Source organism: Protopterus annectens, chromosome 3.part0, assembly GCF_019279795.1.
Source record: "Protopterus annectens isolate FY-2018-M chromosome 3.part0, PAN1.0, whole genome shotgun sequence".
Classification (NCBI taxonomy): domain Eukaryota; kingdom Metazoa; phylum Chordata; order Ceratodontiformes; family Protopteridae; genus Protopterus; species Protopterus annectens.
Window position 1 is genome coordinate 1,917,163,600 of NC_056731.1, and position 18,966 is coordinate 1,917,182,565.

Genomic DNA, 18,966 nt, shown 5'->3' on the forward strand with positions numbered 1-18,966 from the left:
CCTTATATTGTGCGATGAATAGCTAACTGGTTGTCTTACAGAACCTGTGTGGTTACAGTAGCAAGTGCTATTTCTGAAAGCAATGATGTACCACAGGGTTCAGTTCTTGACCCTCTCCTATTTGGCATATACTTCATAGACCTTCAGGCCAGCACTTCTGGCCTATGGTTAACACAGTCTGCAAATAACTGTAAACTGCGTTTTATTTGATCTTCAACTGACTCACAATTGCTCCAGCATGACTTACTGTTAACAACTGGTGTGAGAACAATGGTCTCAAATTAAATGTAAAAAAAGACTGCATAGTTCAATTTGGTAAACAAAACAGTTTCACTTACAGTATAGGAGATGCATCCCTTTAATCAGACATTGTAGGAAGGGATATGGGTACTCTTGTTGATACTTCTTTATTATTTGACCATCAAGTCTCCACAGTAGTTCAGAAAGCCTTTTATCTGTCCCATCTAATTTCCACAGGCATCTCCACTAGATCCAAAGAAGTCTTGGTTCCCCTTTACTCATATCTGATCAGACTCATTACTGATTATAAAGCACCTTTTGGCATGTATTTAAACATATCACACAACTTGATAGACCTCAGAGATTCATAACTAAAAAGATCAGTGACTTTAAAAGTCTTAGTTATCAGAAGAGACTGGCAGCCCTTTCTCTGTATTCAGTCTCTTACAGACTCCTCTGTACAGATCTATGTCTAGCCTTTCATATCATGAAAGATCCAACCCTATTTGATCTCCTATTCCTTCGCAGAGTTAATGGTACATTAAATACTCATTTAAAGGAAATAAACCTTCAAGGCACTCTGGTGTGATAGATTCATATCCCACCATATTCCACAGAGTAGCACCATTGCCACTTTCAAAGTAAACTTAAACAATTGGATGAGCAGTCTCAAATTCTCTCCTGGTCTACCTTGTTTTCCCCTCCTTGAGGCTATTAAGAAATTCTGAATAGGGATTTTTGGCTAGGCTTGAAATGGTCTGCAGATTGCCTAGTACTTACCTATGAATAAATGGACTTGGAGATTTGTAACAGTGCATTTATTATGAAACAGTCTTCCCCCTGTTGGTGATTCTGATGGATGAACGTGGCTACTTGTTGCAGAGATAAAGGGGCAGGATATTGAGTGGTAGGCTGAGCAAGTACAATAGTTGCAACTGTGTTTCTCTAATGCAAATAGGATATGATAAGGTATGAAGGAGATATTTAGTGGTGTTCCCTAGATAAGGTTTTGAGTGGTTGCAGATGATTTTGAATATACAGCGTCAGTCACTTCCTTTTAGAAGTTTGTGCAAGTTGTTAAATATAAAATTAAATACTGACTTCACATAAAACAGCACTGGAAGGTAGGATGGAGAGATTTTATTGAAAGTTGAGACAAAGGGGCCTAAATAAACTGGTGGAGTAGAAACATAAAAGCCCTAACTATGGCCCAGATGACTTTGTCGCTAACACAGTCTGATAAGGAAAATGAGGAAGGGTAGTATGAAGCTGGCTGTTCACTGACACAATAAGTTAAAGGAGTGGTAGTAATGCCAATGTGCAGCCTGAGCCACTGTCCGCTGGTAGCCTTCATCAAGGCTGGAGAGAAGCATGCACTTGCATGGGGAAGGCACTGTGGGCCTCGACAGTGATGCAAATCACAGGTACTTCTGCCTAGGGGTGGTATTGGTCCATTATAAATGTTCACACTGCTAGGACACCTGGTAAGGCAACAAGTACCACCATGGCTGCCTAAATGACAGTCCTTCTAGACAGTTCTTACCCTGATTCTAGGTAAGGAAATGAAAGGGTATATCCAGCTGGTAGCAGTTATGATGGTCAGCAGGTATGGTGGCAAAAATCACATAGAAATAAATATAAGACAAAAGGAAGGGAGCAGCAAGGGGGATATGGAGTGTTTTTTTCAGCATTATAATGGAGTAATAAGTCAGGCAAGTTTTAACTGGATGTTTGACTGAAAGTTTTGAATGCAGTAGTTGGAAAGTATCAACTTACATTAAGATTATGAGTGAGGATTAAAGGACGAAAGCAAAAAACCCAAAAACAGTTCGCAGAAACCACCTTCAGCAAACATAAAAAGAACTTCTTTTACCTAATGTGGGAGAGAGGGAACACCCTCACATACACCCTGGAATTATTTAGACCAACTCTGAGGTAAACACAACAGTGAAGAAAAAGGCAATCTCCATTGCTGATGAAAGTGGTTCTGGTGAACTTCCATCAATTTATTTGCATTCGCTGAAACTACCTTCAACAAGATGATAATGCTCCCAAAGGGAATATACAGTAAACAGAAAGATTATGGGATATGAATCTGGAAATAGTTGACAGGGATGAGTGAAGAAAGTACAATTAGGCACAACAAGTGATGAAAGAAATTAAGGATTTTTACAAATTAGATTATTTTGAATCAAATAACTAATGGCAAGAAAAATAGAAATAATCTGGCATCATAATTTAACAAATTCAAGACAATGAAAGGATCACATTCAATTCTTTCAAATTATGTAAAAATTATGGACTTTGTATACAATTCTTAAAATGTTGTTTAAAACATCAAGAAATGTTTTTCAAAAACAAACAAACAAAAGAATAACAGTGTCAGTATGAGCTGCCTGTGTACATTCAAGGTAGCAATAATTCCCACCTTCTTTTGTGGAAAACTACTGGTAGGTGGTTGGATTGATTCTGAATATTGTTCGAGATCACCACTAAAATGAATATGGAATTTGCTCTTAAAGACAAACTGTCTTTAAGTAAAAACACTGTATAAAAGTTTTTCTGCACACTGCCGGCAAAAGTGGTTTTGGTGAACTGCCATCAATTTATTTGCATTCAGCAAAACTACCTTCAACAAGATGATAATGCTCCAAAAGGGAAGATACAGTAAATAGAAAGCTTATGGGATAGGAATATGGAAACAGTTGAGAGAGATGAGTGAAGAAGAGTACAATCAGGCATAGCAGGTGATGAAAAGAATTAAGGATTTGTACAAATTAGATTATTTTGAAACAAATAACTAAAGGTAAGAAAAATGGAAATAATCTGGTATTACAATTTAATATAAATTCAAGACAATGAAAAGATCATGTTCAATTTTTTTAAATTATGTAACAATTGTGGACTTTGTATACAGTTTTTAAAACGTTGTTTGAAACATCAAAACGTTTTTCAAAAACAAACAAAAAAAGAATAATCGTGTCAATATGAGTTGCCTGTATACATTGCAAGTAACAATATCTCCATTTTCTTTTGTGGAAAACTACTGGTAGATGGTTGGATTGATTCTGAATATTGTCTGAGATCACCACTAAAATGAATATAGAATTTACTCAAAGACAAAGTGTCTAGAAAAAACACTGTATAAAAGTTTTTTTCTGCAGACTAAAACCCATAACTTGGGTATTCTGTTGATATATCTGCATATAGATGACATCTAGTTGCTTGATTGTCAGTTGTCTGAGACACAAGATGCCTGGGAACACAAGCTGACTGCTGTTTTCCATAGGAAATGACTATGTCTGTGATCTCTAAGTGTGTACCAGCAGTAATTGCACTGTAGTAGGAGATTTCTCCCTTCAAGTTTGTGCAAACATGGAGTTGGTATTTTTTGGGGTTGTGGGGGCCTGCCCTCCACATTGGAGGTTCAGGGGATTTGCCCACCTCTGCTAAAAAATGTCTGCAGTTAGAAGATTTCTCTGTTTGGTATTTAGGACATTTGTGTTTGCTGTTTTGGTTCCTCTGTGTCTTAACATTCAAGGTTTCTTAGTAGGAAAAAAAAACTCATAGTAGAACCCATTTTCCTAGATGAGGTTTAATCCTGTCACATGCTTATTCCAGAAAAAGAAATATTAAGTCTGCCATAATTTAGAATTCAAAAGATTCAAAGTTAATCCCTCTGATACTACTTAAAGCCACAACTGTCAGGATGGGATACCAAATATGTATACGATTCGTTTCAGGAATATTTATTTGCAAAATTGAAAACTACATCTCAATAGCTTTGACTGTACAAAAATTATAGAATCAAGCCTATGACTTGGTAGCAATGGAGACAAGAAAAGATGAAACAAACAGTGAAGTATAATCAAACAACAGGGAAGTCTCCAGGAACAGACTGTATTTCTGTGGAAATTTGGAAGTTACAAGGTATGAGTGTGACAAAAATGAACTTCCAAGATGGCTGAACATTGAGTAACAGCTTAATTCTAGCTCTCCCCATGTGAAAACAGAAACTCAGCAAAGAAGGCCAGTAGAGTTATGTTTAAGGGGTAAATTTTAGTAACTGGTTAGTAAATGTACTTCCTGGATGCCAGGAAAAAAGAAATACATAAGACCTGGAAAAAATCAGCTACAAAAAGTGAAGAAGAAAAGTACAGTTTTGTACCTACCATAAATGTAGATGTTCGAAGATCCACATTGCTGCAGTCCTTACACTTGGGTAGTCCGCTGTCCTCGGTCGGCCCGAATATCAAAGTATAAGGCTGACGTCGGTCAAGGCGCATTTGACTGACATCAGGACGTCAGGGTACAAATGTGCATGACCGACGTCATATCCTCAGTCTTTTCTTGCCCCAGATGTCAGAAGACCCTAAAAAGAAAGGTCAAAACCAAAAGACAGCAAACAACCAACCAACCACCCTTGCACTAAAAATATGTACAATATATACAATATACACCACATTGACAACCCAACCCACACAACCGCCTCTAACTACAGAGGGGAAGGAGGGAGGGTAAATTGGACTGCAGCAATGTGGATCTTCGAACATCTACATTTATGGTAGGTACAAAACTGTACTATGTTCTTCATCCCACATTGCTGCAGTCCTTACACTTGGGTAGAATCCCAAAGCAGAGGTAAGGGAGGATGGCAAAACTATAAGGAAGCAGGAGCTGCCAAAATGCCCTGCAAAATAGCAGTGGCAAAACCAGCCCTAGATTTAGAATAAAGTGGAAGGTGATAATGCCTAGAGAAAGTATGCACTGAACTCCAAGTAGCTGCCTCCAAAATATCTTTAGTTGCCAACCCCCTCAAAAAAGCTGTCGAAGTGGCAGTAGCCCTAGTGGAATGAGGCCTAATCCCAGCTGGAATCTCCTTGCCATGATGGGAATAACAGAAAGCAATGCAAAACCCAATCCACTTAGAAATAGTCTGTTTTGACACAGGCTTGCCCTGAGAACTCAAAGCAAAAGAAACAAATAACTGCTGAGACTGCCTGAACCCTTTAGTTCTGTCCAAATAATATCGCAACTGCCTGTGTACATCTAAAGTGTGCAAAATCTTTTCCCCTTTATTTTGGGGATTTGCATAAAAAGTAGGCAAATGAATAGTTTGGTTTAAAGCCACACTAGAAACCACTTTAGGCATAAAGGAAGGATTAGTACGTAAAGATACCCTATCCTTATGGAAAATTAAGAAAGGCTCAACCGCCATAAGGGCCTGCAACTCAGAAACCCTTCTTGCAGAGGTAATGGCCAACAAAAAAGCAGTCTTCCATGATAAATATTTCAACTCGGTAGTAGCTGCAGGCTCAAAAGGTTGTAGAGTGAGTTTCTCCAACACAAAATTGAGATCCCAAGCAGGAGTAGGAGCTCTACGTGGGGTCTTAGATTCTTAGCCCGTCTAAGAAACAGCTTGAACAAAGGATGAGAAAAGAATGGTGGGTCACAATCATAGTGAGCGAAATTGCTGCAGCATGAACCTTAATAGAAGAGAAGGACAAACCTTTGTCCAGTAACTCAGTAAGATATTGAAGAGCCACACTTAAATTAGGCTCAGAAACATCAAAATCATTTGCTGCAATCCAAAATAAAAATCTCTTCCATTTATCTGCGTACACTTTCCTTGTACTAGGCCTTCTAGCTTCCAAAATAACATTCAAAACTTGCTGTGGAAGTTGAGACCCACTATGGTTCAAAACAGAATATGCCAGGCTGTTAGGTGAAGAGAGTGAAGCTTGACATTGAGCAAATGACTGTCCTCCTGAGACAACAGGTGTGGAATCGAAGGCAAAGGCCATGGAGGCTCCGTACCAGGCTTCTCAGTAATGGGTACCAATGCTGTCGAGGCCAATCTGGAGCTATCAAAATCATCCTTGGCTTGTCCTGTCTGGCCTTTAGTAGTACCTTTGGGAGGAGAGGCAGAGGTGGAAAGGCATACACATGAAGATTGCTCCAATTGAAAGAAAGAGCATCCACTTTCCAAGCTGTGGGATGAAACCTTTTCGTGCAAAACTTTGGCAGCTGGTGGTTTAGTGGAGAAGCGAACAGATCTATGTCTGGAGTTCCCCATGACACTGTCAATTTCTGAAATACATGAGGATCCAATTTCCACTCGTGGGGATCCATAATTCGTCTGCTCAACACATCTGCTAAGGAGTTCTGTGCTCCCGGCAGAAACCTTGCCTGAAGATTTAGCTGTAAACTGAGAGCAGTCTCCCACAAAATCATAGCTTGCCTGCATAGAGGATAAGAATGTGTTCCCCCTTGCTTGTTGATGTACCACATGACAGTTGTGTTGTCTGTTAGAATCAACACCTGCCCTGGAAGAAGTAAATCCTTGAAAGCTATTAATGCAAACTGGACTGCTAACATCTCCTTCAAGTTGATATGTAGATGTTGTAGTCTGGCAGGCCACTTGTCTTGTATCCACTTTCCATTCAGATGAGCTCCCCAAGCTTTGTCTGAGACATCTGTCGTTAGAATCTGACTCGCCTCTGGCCGGGTCACAGAGAGTCCCTTGTTTAGGTGACATTCCTGAGCCCACCACAACAATTCCTTTTGAATGCAAGGTATTATTTGAATGACAGTGTCCAGATCCTGGCAGTGCTGTGTCCATACATTTTGAGATACCATTGTAACTTCCTCATATGCAGTTTGGCATTGGGAAGCACCAGAATACAAGATGCCATGAACCCCAAGGCTTGAAGGACTGTCCTTGCAGTCAGCCTGGACTGATGAGACAATTGATGAAAGTAAAGGGAAAGATTCTTTTGTTTGTCCGGGGTCAAAAGGCCATCTGGGATGCTGTATTCAGTCTTACACCCAGAAAGCACATGTCCTGAGAGGGTACTAGACTGGACTTTATTTCGTTCACAGAATACCCCAGGCATCTTAGCACTGCTATCACATATTCCAAATGATGAAGAAGCTCGTCCCTTCCTTGAGCCAGAATCAGGCAATCGTCCAAATAAGGATAGATCTGTATTCCTTTTAGCCTGAGGAAAGCTATCACTGGAGCCAGAACTTTCGTGAACACTCTGGGCGCAGTAGATAAGCCAAAGGGCAATGCAGAGAACTGATAATGAGAAGTCCCAGCTCGAAAACGCAGATACTTCCTGCAACTCAGTCTGATAGGAACATGAAGGTAAGCCTCCTTGAGATCCAAAGTTACCATCCAATGATCTTTGCCCAGCAGAGGTAAAAGCTGTTGTAACGTCAACATTTTGAACTTGGGAATGTCCAGATAAGTGTTGAGGGTAGATAAATCCAAAATTGGTCTCCACGTGTTCCCTTTCTTTGGTACTAGGAACAGGCGAGAATAAAATCCTAGGCCCACTTCTGGCATAGGGACCGGCTGTATGGCCCCTATTTGAAGTAACAGAGAAATTTGTTTGTGAGCCTCTATTCTTTGTTGAGGAGGAACGTCTGGCATGCCTTTGAAAGGAGGCAAGGTATGGAAATAAAACCTGTAACCATGGTGTATGATATCCAATACCCATCTGTCTTGGGTAATCAAACTCCAATTTTCCTTGAAAAGTGCCAACCTTCCTCCCAAAGGTGCTGCCAGACGAGAAGGCTCTGGCAGCTGAAAAGGTAGGTCATTGGGTCTGTTTACGAAAGGACTGACCCCTGCCCTCACCGAAGACTGTGCAGGTGAACTCCCTGTTCTAGGCCTGAAAGAGCCCTGAGCTCTGCCCCTACCACGTCTAGACCTACCCCTAGACTGGGAATCATAAGAAGGATACGACCACCCCTTGGTAGGCCAATTTCTACTAAACTTCGGAGGCTGAACCTGCAAAAAATCTTTAACAGTCTGCATAGACTTAGCCTTGTCTTCCATTTTCTTTAAGACTGCCTCAACAGGAGAACCAAACAACACATCAGATTGTAAAGGAGCATCTAAAATCCTTGTCTTAACATGGTCAGATAAATTCTGATCCCTCAGCCAGGCGTGCCTGCGAAGAACTGACCCAGTGGCAGCCACCCTAGACGAGGCCTGTACAGCATCAAAACCACATTGCAAAGAATGCTTACCCACCTGTTCAGAAACATGTACTAAATCTTGTAACTCTTTACACTCAATACCTTCCGCCAGAGCATCTACCTTAGACTTCAATTGTGAAAGGAGATAGTTTTGGTATTTCAACATGTGAAACTGGCAATTCAAAGCCCTCATAGCTAGGGTGGAAGAAGTATAAACTTTCTTTCCCCATCTATCCAAAGCCCTGGCCTCTTTATCTGGAGGAACCGGATTTTTGACAACAGAAGCCTTAACACCTTTAGGCCCCTGACTAACAGTTTCTGGGTCTGCCCTAGAACTCTTAAAAGATACTTATGAGCTTCAGGCACCCTGTAATACCTATCCGGTTTAACAGGAGCAGGAGGCAAAGAATCAGGATTAAGAGAAGCCTCTGCAAAAACATCTTCCACCACATCCAGAACAGGAGGAATAGCCAAAGGCCTATGCTGGGGTAAAAACAAAAATTCCCTAAGCCTTTTCCTGGAATCAGAGAAGTCCTGACCTTCCCACTTAAAATGCTCCCTCATGGAATGAAGAGTCTCTGAAAAAGAAAAATCCTCAGGAGGAGAAGCAGAAGGAGTAGAATCATCCACATCAGAATCAGAATAAGGAGAATACTCCTGCAAGTCTTCAGCCGAAGACTCTGAAACATCCGAAGCCTGCTCAAAACTCCCTAGCTCAGGTTCCACCCTTGGTCTCTTATCAGGAGGGGGCAAAGAACCTCTAATCAAGGTAATCAAATCTTCTGCCATTTTAAGCATATGCTTCTTGGGCACAGTTCCTGAAGAACTAGGGGTGACACCAACTGAAGCTAAACCTGGCCTGCCTCTGGGAGAAGCCTTGGAAACAGTAGGAGAGGGCCTAACCACCCTAGGAAGGGAGGGGAGTACAGTAACCTGAGAAGCCCCTTCAGCCTGACCTGCCTCTTGAGAGGCCACATCCTGCAATAACAAAGTCTCTCCCTGGGACTCCAAAGAAACCTCCGGCGGAACCACCGGCTCCACCGACACCTCTAAAGAACCGGCGTCCGGTACGGACGGTTCTTCTAGCCTAGGCTTAGCTGCTTTGTCCTTGCGCTTCTTCGAAGAAGCGGGCGTCGGAGCATCCGACGGCATTTTATAATTGCACCGCTTCCCGAAGACTAACCTGGCACAATCTAACCTTCTCTTTATAGTGCGCTTATTGAATCTAGCACAAGAGCGACACCCAACAACGTCGTGCTCAGGCCCTAAACAAGGAATACACAAAGTATGATAATCTCTATGCGGTATCTGTTTCCCACAAGAAATACAGTTATTCACTTTTTCTGACATCCGGTAAACCACTGAGGCAAGAAAAACTAAAATATTCCCAACGGGTACTTAGCCAACTTTGACTCGGTCTGAAACTCCGAATTCGAAAAATTTCAGAACGCTGAACGGCACTTGCAACGCTGCTTCTGCATCGGACCATGCGGCAAAAAAGACTGAGGATATGATGTCGGTCATGCGCATTTGTACCCTGACGTCCTGATGTCAGTCAAATGCGCCTTGACCGACGTCAGCCTTATACTTTGATATTCGGGCCGACCGAGGACAGCGGACTACCCAAGTGTAAGGACTGCAGCAATGTGGGATGAAGAACATCACAGTCTGGGGCAAGTTCTGCAGCTGTTCAGCAAAAAGCAATGGAACCCCCACACATGAATTCTGGTAACCTACAGGAATATATAACACAACTGCACACAGACCTGGTAAAAAATAAATGAAACACTGATGGAGTATATCAACACAAACAATGAAAGGCTGGAAAAAAATGGAAGAAGCTTTAAACAAATATTCAGATGAGGTGATAAAGCTGAAAAAATCTGCTCAGGAAGAGATGTTTAAAAAATAAGAGAATTAGAGGACAGAGCACGTAGGAAAAACCTGAGATTTTCAGCTATACCAGAGAAGCTAGAAGGAACAGACTGCATTAATTTTATGACAGCACAAATAAGCAGGAGTTATAGGTTGAAAGGCCATATTGTGTGCATGCCCCAAACCTGGATATGAGAAAGCAACCTAGATCTATAATAATAAAGATGCAATCCTACCAGCAGAAGGAGTTGATTTTGACAAAACTGTGGCAGAAGAACAAAGTACTAAAATTGGGAGACAGCATAGTGTTTGTGGAAAATGATTACTCAATGTACAGAAGGCAGAAAATAAGCATAGTTATTCCACTATTCAGGGAATTTCGAGACACAGGTGTGAGATTCAAACTGCAGTACCCATCTCTCTTCAAAGTATTTTTCCCTGGAGGGACAAAATCTTTTTTTGATGATGCACATGCCAAGGAGGAAATGCAAAAGTTTGTCCAACAAAAAGTGCGGTGTGAAACAGACAGAGATTCTGCTTCTTGTTCTTCTAGTAATAATGACCACATTGAGACTGTACCTGTGAAGCTTCTTCCAATGTTTCATTGGAAGATGTTGGAGTGAAGGAAGGGCGCATAAGAGTTGACTAGAAGAATCAAGAGTACGTTGGAAATGAAGCAGAAACAGGAATTGGGAGATGGAGATGAACAGTAATAAAACCAGTAACAATGTGGGATTACAATGCAATTTTGCAGTGACCCCAATGATAATGGACATCAGCTGGGTATAACAGCCCTGTGTTTCTAATGCTTAGTCAAACACTCTGCTTGTGCTGTGCTGATGAGGTCATAACAAGGCCGAAATATGCACATCCACAGCTAGTGGGGTTTGGCTTTATTGGCCTGAAATTGTCCATTAAAATGATGAAACAAGTCATGGGCATTCAGAATCGCCAATTAGCTGAAACACCTGATGTTCATAAGGATCATTTGCATATATCCCATGTGCCTCTGATACAAGAGGTTTGGGAGGTCATTATGTGGAAGTTCTAGCTTTTGCTGGAGTTTTCATTTTGTTGTTACTGATTGGTTTTTCAGTGACATTCTCACTCATTGTTTTAGTTTGTTGTTTGGGATATTTTTGCAGTAACCCCAATGATATTGGACATCAGCTGGGTATAACAGCCCTGTGTTTCTAATACTTAGTCAAACACTCTGCTTGTGCTGTGCGAACGAGGTCATAACAAGGCTGAAATATGCATATCCACAGCTAGTAGGGTTTGGCTTTATTGGCCTAAAATTGTCCATTAAAAAGACAAAACAAGTCATGGGCATTCAGAATCACCAATTAGCTGAAACACCTGATGTTCATAAGGATCATTTGCATATAACCCATGCGCCTCTGATACAAGAGGTTTGAGAGTTCACGCTGTGGAAATTCTAGCTTCGCTGGAGTTTTCATTTTGTTTTTACTTTTTAATAATTACATTTGTATAATATGACAGAATAAGAAAATCTGGAACTATTGGACTTTTTCAGAATCTGTTGGACTTGTTGGGGACTCTAAAGCATATGCCCTACTTCATGTCATTAATGTTCAAAAATGCTTTGGGGAGGGAAAGAAGAGGGAGAAAGTTAACTGTAAGTAATGACATTTTTTTTCCTAATAACACTATTTTTTTATAGTGTATTATTTTCTTTGCATGCTATAAAGTAATCTCAGTCATTTTAAGTGTAATGGGGATTGTAAACAGGTGTTGCTGTTTTTTTCTATTCTTTATCCCGTCTTTCTTTCTTTCTTGTTCAGTTTTAAGAAAAGTAGGCAATGCAATAAAAAAGCCTGGTTAAAACAGCATGGCAAATGAAAATATAATATGCCTTTTCTCATTCCTGCAAGGGGAAATAACTGGATTAAGGACCTTAGACTGATTTAGTAACAAGTTTTAAGAGTAAGCAAGTAAATGAAAAAGAATACTGAATATTATGAGGCTTTTTTTCTAGCAAATATATGTAGGCTCAGTAGCAAATCTGCAGCTGTCTTCATGTTTCCAATGAAACAGTCTGATAAAGAGAAACTGTCTGCCTGGTTCTTGTGTTTCCATGGAGACGATCTGATAAAAAGAAACTGGCTACAGGCTGGTGGAGAGTGACTGGCTGAAGAAAATAAAAACTGAGAAGAGAAATTGGCCAGGACATAATGTTCTCTGAAAGCATTCAGGGGTTTTCCCATCTGTGAGAGCAATAAAGAAAAGACAGAACCAATTAGCACTTAGTAAAAGCACGGCTGCACCATGCGTCTTAGCATGTTTAACCATTCTTTTAGATTAACTCAAGTCTCCAAGTGTGGCTGTCAGTTTGAGACTTTTGTTCCTATTAGGGGGTAAAACTTCAGTATTTGAAGATGTACATAGTTGTGTGTGTTAGTATTAAGTTAATATGTTTTAGGGGGTATTGAGGTGCGTTTTTTTTTTTTTGTTTGAGGGCGTTCAATAAAACAAAACGCTTTGTAAGATGTGACATAGGCTCAAATGGATATGATAAGAAACAACTGCATAATAGTTCAACCTGTCAAACAGTGTATGCTTGTAACACAAAACCTGGATCTAGACATTTAACAAAAAATGTGTAATATATAAAAGTTGGGAATAATAACTTTTTAATGCAATGATGCTTTCTGTAATGTCTTTAAATGTCAATGGCCTCAGAGGTAAAAACAAAAAAGAATGAGCAGTGGACTACATTAAAAATATAGAGTGCAAATAGCTATGTTACAGGAGACACACTTGGAAAAACTGAACAAGTGAATTTGATGAAAAAAGGTTTTCGGTATGGTTATTCAGTGGAATACCTGGGACAAAGGAAAAGAGGAGTACTTATCTTAATTGCAAGAGGAGCTCCAATAGTGATACAATAGGATAAAAATGATAATAATGGCAGATGTTTAGTGTTAAGTGGCTACTGGCAACGGAGGAGGATTACACTGGCATGTATTAACATTCCACCTAAAACTGCTATAATGGAACTTAAGAAAATTTTGAGAGAAATAATCAGTTTTCAGCAAGGAATATCACTTATAGGTAGGGACTGGAATATGATTTACAACAGTGAAGATGTGTCTGAGGGGCTCAGAAGGGAAAGTATAACAAAGGAGGCTAGATTTTTGAAGAAATTTAAGAAAATATTTGGCATGGAAGATGTGAATTCAATAATAGGTGTTCGGAGTGAATTTACATATTATTGCCCGAGATTTAAAAACTGGGTCTAGGCTAGACAGAATATACATTTCACTGGCAAGTGCATTTAATTGAAGGTATTGATACACACCCAGTAACTATCTCCGGGGTCTATATTAATTCACCGAAATATGTATTTGTTGAATACGTATTCAATGAAGGCTAAACAGTAAAATTCATTATAGTGAGGCATGGAGGAACCACTCGTCCTCTAGCACTCCAGAACACACATCCCACTAAATCAAATCCCCCCCAACTATATATACCAATTATATGATTGCACTACTGTGGGGAAAAAGGCAAAGTTGTGCTGATGGCCCAATAGTTCTTAACCCTGGGAAAAATTCTATGCTTTGCTAATGAATTTCACTGTTTAGCCACCGATGAATATGTATTTGACGAATACATATTTTGATGAATTAATATAGACCCCTATTTCCGATCATGCATCAATAATAACTAAAATGAAAACAGAGGACAATGAAATAAAAATGAGACACTGGTGCTTTCCCACCTAAATGCTGAAAAGAGAGGAATTTAAGGAATGGGTAGCGGAGATTATTCAGGAGCTATTAGAGAGGACAGAATTTTTTCTGAAAATGTAGCTAGGGGTGGGATAAAATTAAGGTGGAGTTTAAAAATAGGGTGAAAATAAAAGAAAGGGAGCCATGGTTAAGAGGTAAGAATTACTTAGAGGGATTGACAAATGTAAAAGTATTGCAGAATAGGAGGAAATGTCATAGGACAAGTAGAGAATCAACTGCAGAATGCTAAGCAGAAAATAACGGATTACCTCAATAATATGCACTTGTTTAGAAAGATTGCTGTTAAGCAACTGTTTTTTGATAATAACAATACAGCATACAATTTTTTAGCACAACTCATGGGAGCCCATAACAATGGAAGGTAACAAGAGCTCCTGTAGAGGTATTAAAAATATTTCGGACTTCTATGAAAGTCTGTATAAGGCACACAAATGTGGAAATCAAGAAATGATACAAATGGAAATGTTTATGGAAGAATTAAATATGCCAAGGTTAGAGGTAGATGAGGCTGAATTACTAAGGGTTAGGATAGGAGGAGGTTAGATAAAAACTGTGATGTATAACCAATCTACAAGAAAGTTCCCAGGAATACAGGGTATTCCTGTGGAAGTTTGAAAGCTACGATGGAAAAAACTGATAAAGATCTAGAAGGTTTTGCTTAACAGTATTTTAAGAGGAGGAGAAGTACCAACATCCTAAAAGAAAACAGTGGTAGCTGTAATACCTAAAGAGGGTAAAGATCCATCAGACCTAGCTTCTTACAGACCCATTTCAATACTAAACCACGATTATAAAGTGTTCATGTACTATAATCGCTAAAAGAATGACAAAAGCAATGCCAAAATTGATAGATATGGATCAATGTGGTTTTGTGGAGGAAGGTAAACATTTGACAACATTAACAAAACAATGATGATCCAGAGGGAAGCAGGGTGTAAGAAGATACCATTCTTGTTGGTGGGATTTGATGCAGAGACAGAATATGCTGGGACTTTATCAGCAGGGCAATGGAAGCATTTGCATATCCTGAAAAAATTATAAGGTCGGTTAGGAGGATATATGAGACATCAGCGGTGAAAATTAAAGTGGGTGGGGTCCTCCCTGATAATTTCTGCTTGCGCACAGAAACCAGGCAGGGGTGTCCTCTTTCCCTTTTTTTATTCCCATTACATTTAGAACCACTGGCAAAGAAATAAGGGACTCAGAAATTCAAGGATAGTCAGGAAAAAGTGGATCTATTTGCAGATTATAACGTTTTATACCTGACAAAACCAGAAAGAGACATTACAGTGCTGTGGAATATTTTGAGACGGTTTCAAATCTTTTTGGGATACAAGATTAATGAAGCTAAAGCAAAGGCAATAGCAGTAAATTATGTACCCACACACTAATTGGTTCAGTGATATCATTATTTATGGGGACATGGTAAAATGAAGTATTTAGGAGTATGGATTAAAAATGATTCTGGTATAGCAGCTAAGGATATGTGAGAATAGACTAAATAAAAGATAACACAAAAACTGAGAAAATGGAAGCTTTGTTATATGGATATAGATAGTAAGATATAAGCAGTCAAAATGTTTTAGTCCCTTTAGTCATACACAGGTCAGGCATATTTTTATCAACAAGAGCAGAAGTTGTGGATAGCAATTAATAAAGAGCTGAAGGACTTTATCTGGGAGGGGAAGATGGCAAGAGTCAAGTGGGATAAACTGATTCTTCCAGCAGAACAGGGCAGAATGGGATTACCCAATTTGAAGGGATATTTCAGGTCTACACAGTTAAGGCTCCTATACATAGCACAAGCAGAAAACTGTAATTCGAAGTGGAAAGGGATGATGTTGAAATGGGGGGGGGGTCAAGAAACAAGGAGAGATGGGGATTTTTGGATGCAGGCCTTTAAGGAGAATAATAATAATCATACAGAATATTATATCCATAAAGTAGCAGAAAGTATTCTAAGAACTAAGCCAATATGGGAATGGAGAAAGGATATTCTGCCGACAGAGATGACTACAATTAGGGACATACACAATAGGCAAGAGGGGGCTAGAACTTACTGGAGAAAACTGGCAAAGGAACCAAGGTATTGGCAGCAAATAACTAGACAGGGAAAGGTAAAATAATGGGAACAGGCCAAGAATTTATTTGGACTGCAGGTTAGAGATTTCCTTCCCTATCAAGGATTCATATTATAGTATAGGCAAAGAGAATGTAATGGGGGGGTCCTAAACGAAAGACCAGCACTGGTGGAGTTTTCAGTGGAATCTAGAATAGAAGCTGCCATTAAAAAAGGAATCATTAGTAGAGCATATAAAATACTGCATGATAACTATAAGGATCAATCAGAGGAAGTTAGAAAGGATTGGGAAGAGAGACTGGATAAGCAATTCGCAAGGAAACAATGGGAGGATATATGCATGTCTCCCAAATATGCAACAAAATCTAGAAGCTTTAGGATTTTTGCTTGGAAATGTTTACATAGATATTTTTATACCCCAAGTAGACTCCAGAGAAGTTTTCCCTCAGTAGACAGCAAATGTTGGAGGTGTGAAGAGGAGGAAAGAGGTACTTGGGCACATGTTTTCTGGCAGTGCAGTGGGTTGACGGACTTGGATTCCCTGCAGAATGCACTGTCGGAGATGCTGGGTGGGCGAATTGGTGTGATGAGGGAAATTACTTTCCTGAGCTATGATACAGAATCGGAATTGCTTAGACAAGGTAAGGCCTTGCTGTGTCTAATAATGGTGGCTGCCAAAAAATTCAGTTACTAGAAAATGGAAATCAAAATCAGACCAACTATATTAGAAGTAGTGAATATAGTAACGGAGATAAAACAAATGGAATTGAGATTTTTAGAAAAGAGTAGGAGCAAACTACACAGGAAAAATGGGAATTGTGGGAACAATACATACAGGGAAGGAATGAGGTTAAAAAGAAGGCATGACTTAAATGAACTATGTAATGTTTGAGTGAGCAAGACTGGGTAGATTACAAGTGATGTATAATGTTTGCAACTGGGAGTGTGTCAGTATGGTTTGTGATGTAAAATACTGGCAACTAGGATTGTGTCAGTGTGATTTGTTTTAATTTATATAATAAATGAATGATTGCTTATGTTGTAAGTGATGGTTTAATAAAGATGTTTCCTGTTTAAAAAAAGGGGCAGGATTTGAATAATTTATGTAATGTTGCTTATGTTGTAAGTGATGGCTTAATAAAGATGTTTCCTGTTTAAAAAAAGGGGGCAGGATTTGAATAATTTATGTAATGTTGCTTAGGTTGTATGATATACAGAAATATATGTGAAGTATAACATTTATTAATATTGTTAATACAGTTTGATCACTTTTGTATGAATGTAAAACTGCCTATGTCACAAGTGATAATTGAATAAAGATGTGTTTAAAAAAACAAAACAAAAAAAAAAAAAGTGCGACAAAGATCCAATCATTAGCCTAGCATATAACTATGAGCTTACTATGAATAACTTTAAGGGGATGAAGAAGACTGCAGCATACATCAACAGCAACAATGCATGACTGCTGAAACCTTGGTTTAGCTACCTCTTCCTGATGGCTGGATGTTTAAACAATAACAGTCTGATGATTGAATACCCTGTGGAAGATTTCGGCAATTCCACTAACAATATTCCAAAAAATAGCGAGAGAGACTTTAGCAACATAAAACAAGTGCTGCATTTCTCACCTTAATCAAAACAGCACAATGGGAGAAGGTATAAAAAATATTTACAACAACAGTAATGAGAATCACAGTCGTTGCAAGCCCACATTCTACATAACATATTACTAACAAATTATAATTACAATATATAAAAATAATTATGTATATACTAATAATATATATTTAAAATACATATACCCTTCTACATTCTGAAATTAAGCAATGGAAATTCTCAGAAATGATGAAAGGAAAGAGTCAGAACTCATTACATCTCACTTGCTGTGTGCTAAGCTTATAATGTCTTTATGGGACAGGACTGCAATTTCTACTGGTTTCACAGATAACTACTTCTGTAGATCTAGAAGTGTACCTATGTTCAAAGATGTCTGCTGCTCTAGAACAGGCTATAAGATAAATCTTCATGCTGTATTAGTGGGTAAGAGAAATTTGTTTTCCAGTTGCAAACAGTGTGGCTCCGAACAAATGACTTAACCATCAAGTGCTACCAAGCTGTATGGGAAGAGAGTCACTTCTACTTATTCATAGATTCATAGATTAGTACTAAGCTAACTGTCCTTGCGAGCCATTTTAAGCCTAGCCAATCATCCCTTGTGAGACTCAAACCCTGCACCTTGTGTTTGTAAAGCAAACACCTTAACCATTAGGCCACCTGACTTCCATACTTAAACTACTGCAAAATGAACAATTCAAATTGTCACAGTTTTCCAATCATATTCCATTACACTGGCATCAATAAGAGAAAGAAATGTAGCAGGAAGCAATGCCTTTCAATCTTAGATCCCCCAGTAGCCTACCAGCAACAGAATCCTAAATTCTGAGATACAACAAGTACTGATGAAAATGGTACCACTATGTCAATTCTAGAAAGATAAACATTTTTAAAATAAATGTTCCTGGCACTCAAGTTACCCCACCTACCATGTGACCTTTAATCTTTATTTTCCCCTTTCAAATCCTACATCACAAGATGCCAGTGAGGGGCAAGAAAGAGACACAGAATTTGGCCATCACTGTGTGGGAGGCTAAAGGATTTTATGATGCTCCTACAGTCCTTCCTCTGTTTAATGACAAAAGCAATACAGTACCTGCTACAGTAAAGCTTGCATATGGATATATGCTTCCATTCATACATTAAGCTTGGACAGAACATGTGCACTTCTTGCCTGAGCTCCTGCTCCCATGTCTCTATGTGTATGGAAATCACTTCCAAACCTTCCTCTAGAAGCTGCTCCCCTGAGAGGACAAAATTGGCACTATCCTCCTGGGATGGGAGAACCAGCACCAGAGATTCACCCCCACCTCACTGCACCTGACTCTTCCAGTGCCTGGGCCAATACGTAAAGTTAGGCCATTTAGTTCAGAGTTACACAGTTCCATCTTT

The 18,966-nt window shown here is 39.3% G+C and overlaps 1 protein-coding gene across 1 annotated transcript in view; it reads right to left on the minus strand.

Moving 5' to 3' along the window:
- NBEAL2 (neurobeachin like 2) overlaps nt 1-18,966 on the minus strand; it is a 3,059,867-nt gene that overhangs the window by 47,264 nt on the left and 2,993,637 nt on the right. The window lies entirely within an intron of this gene.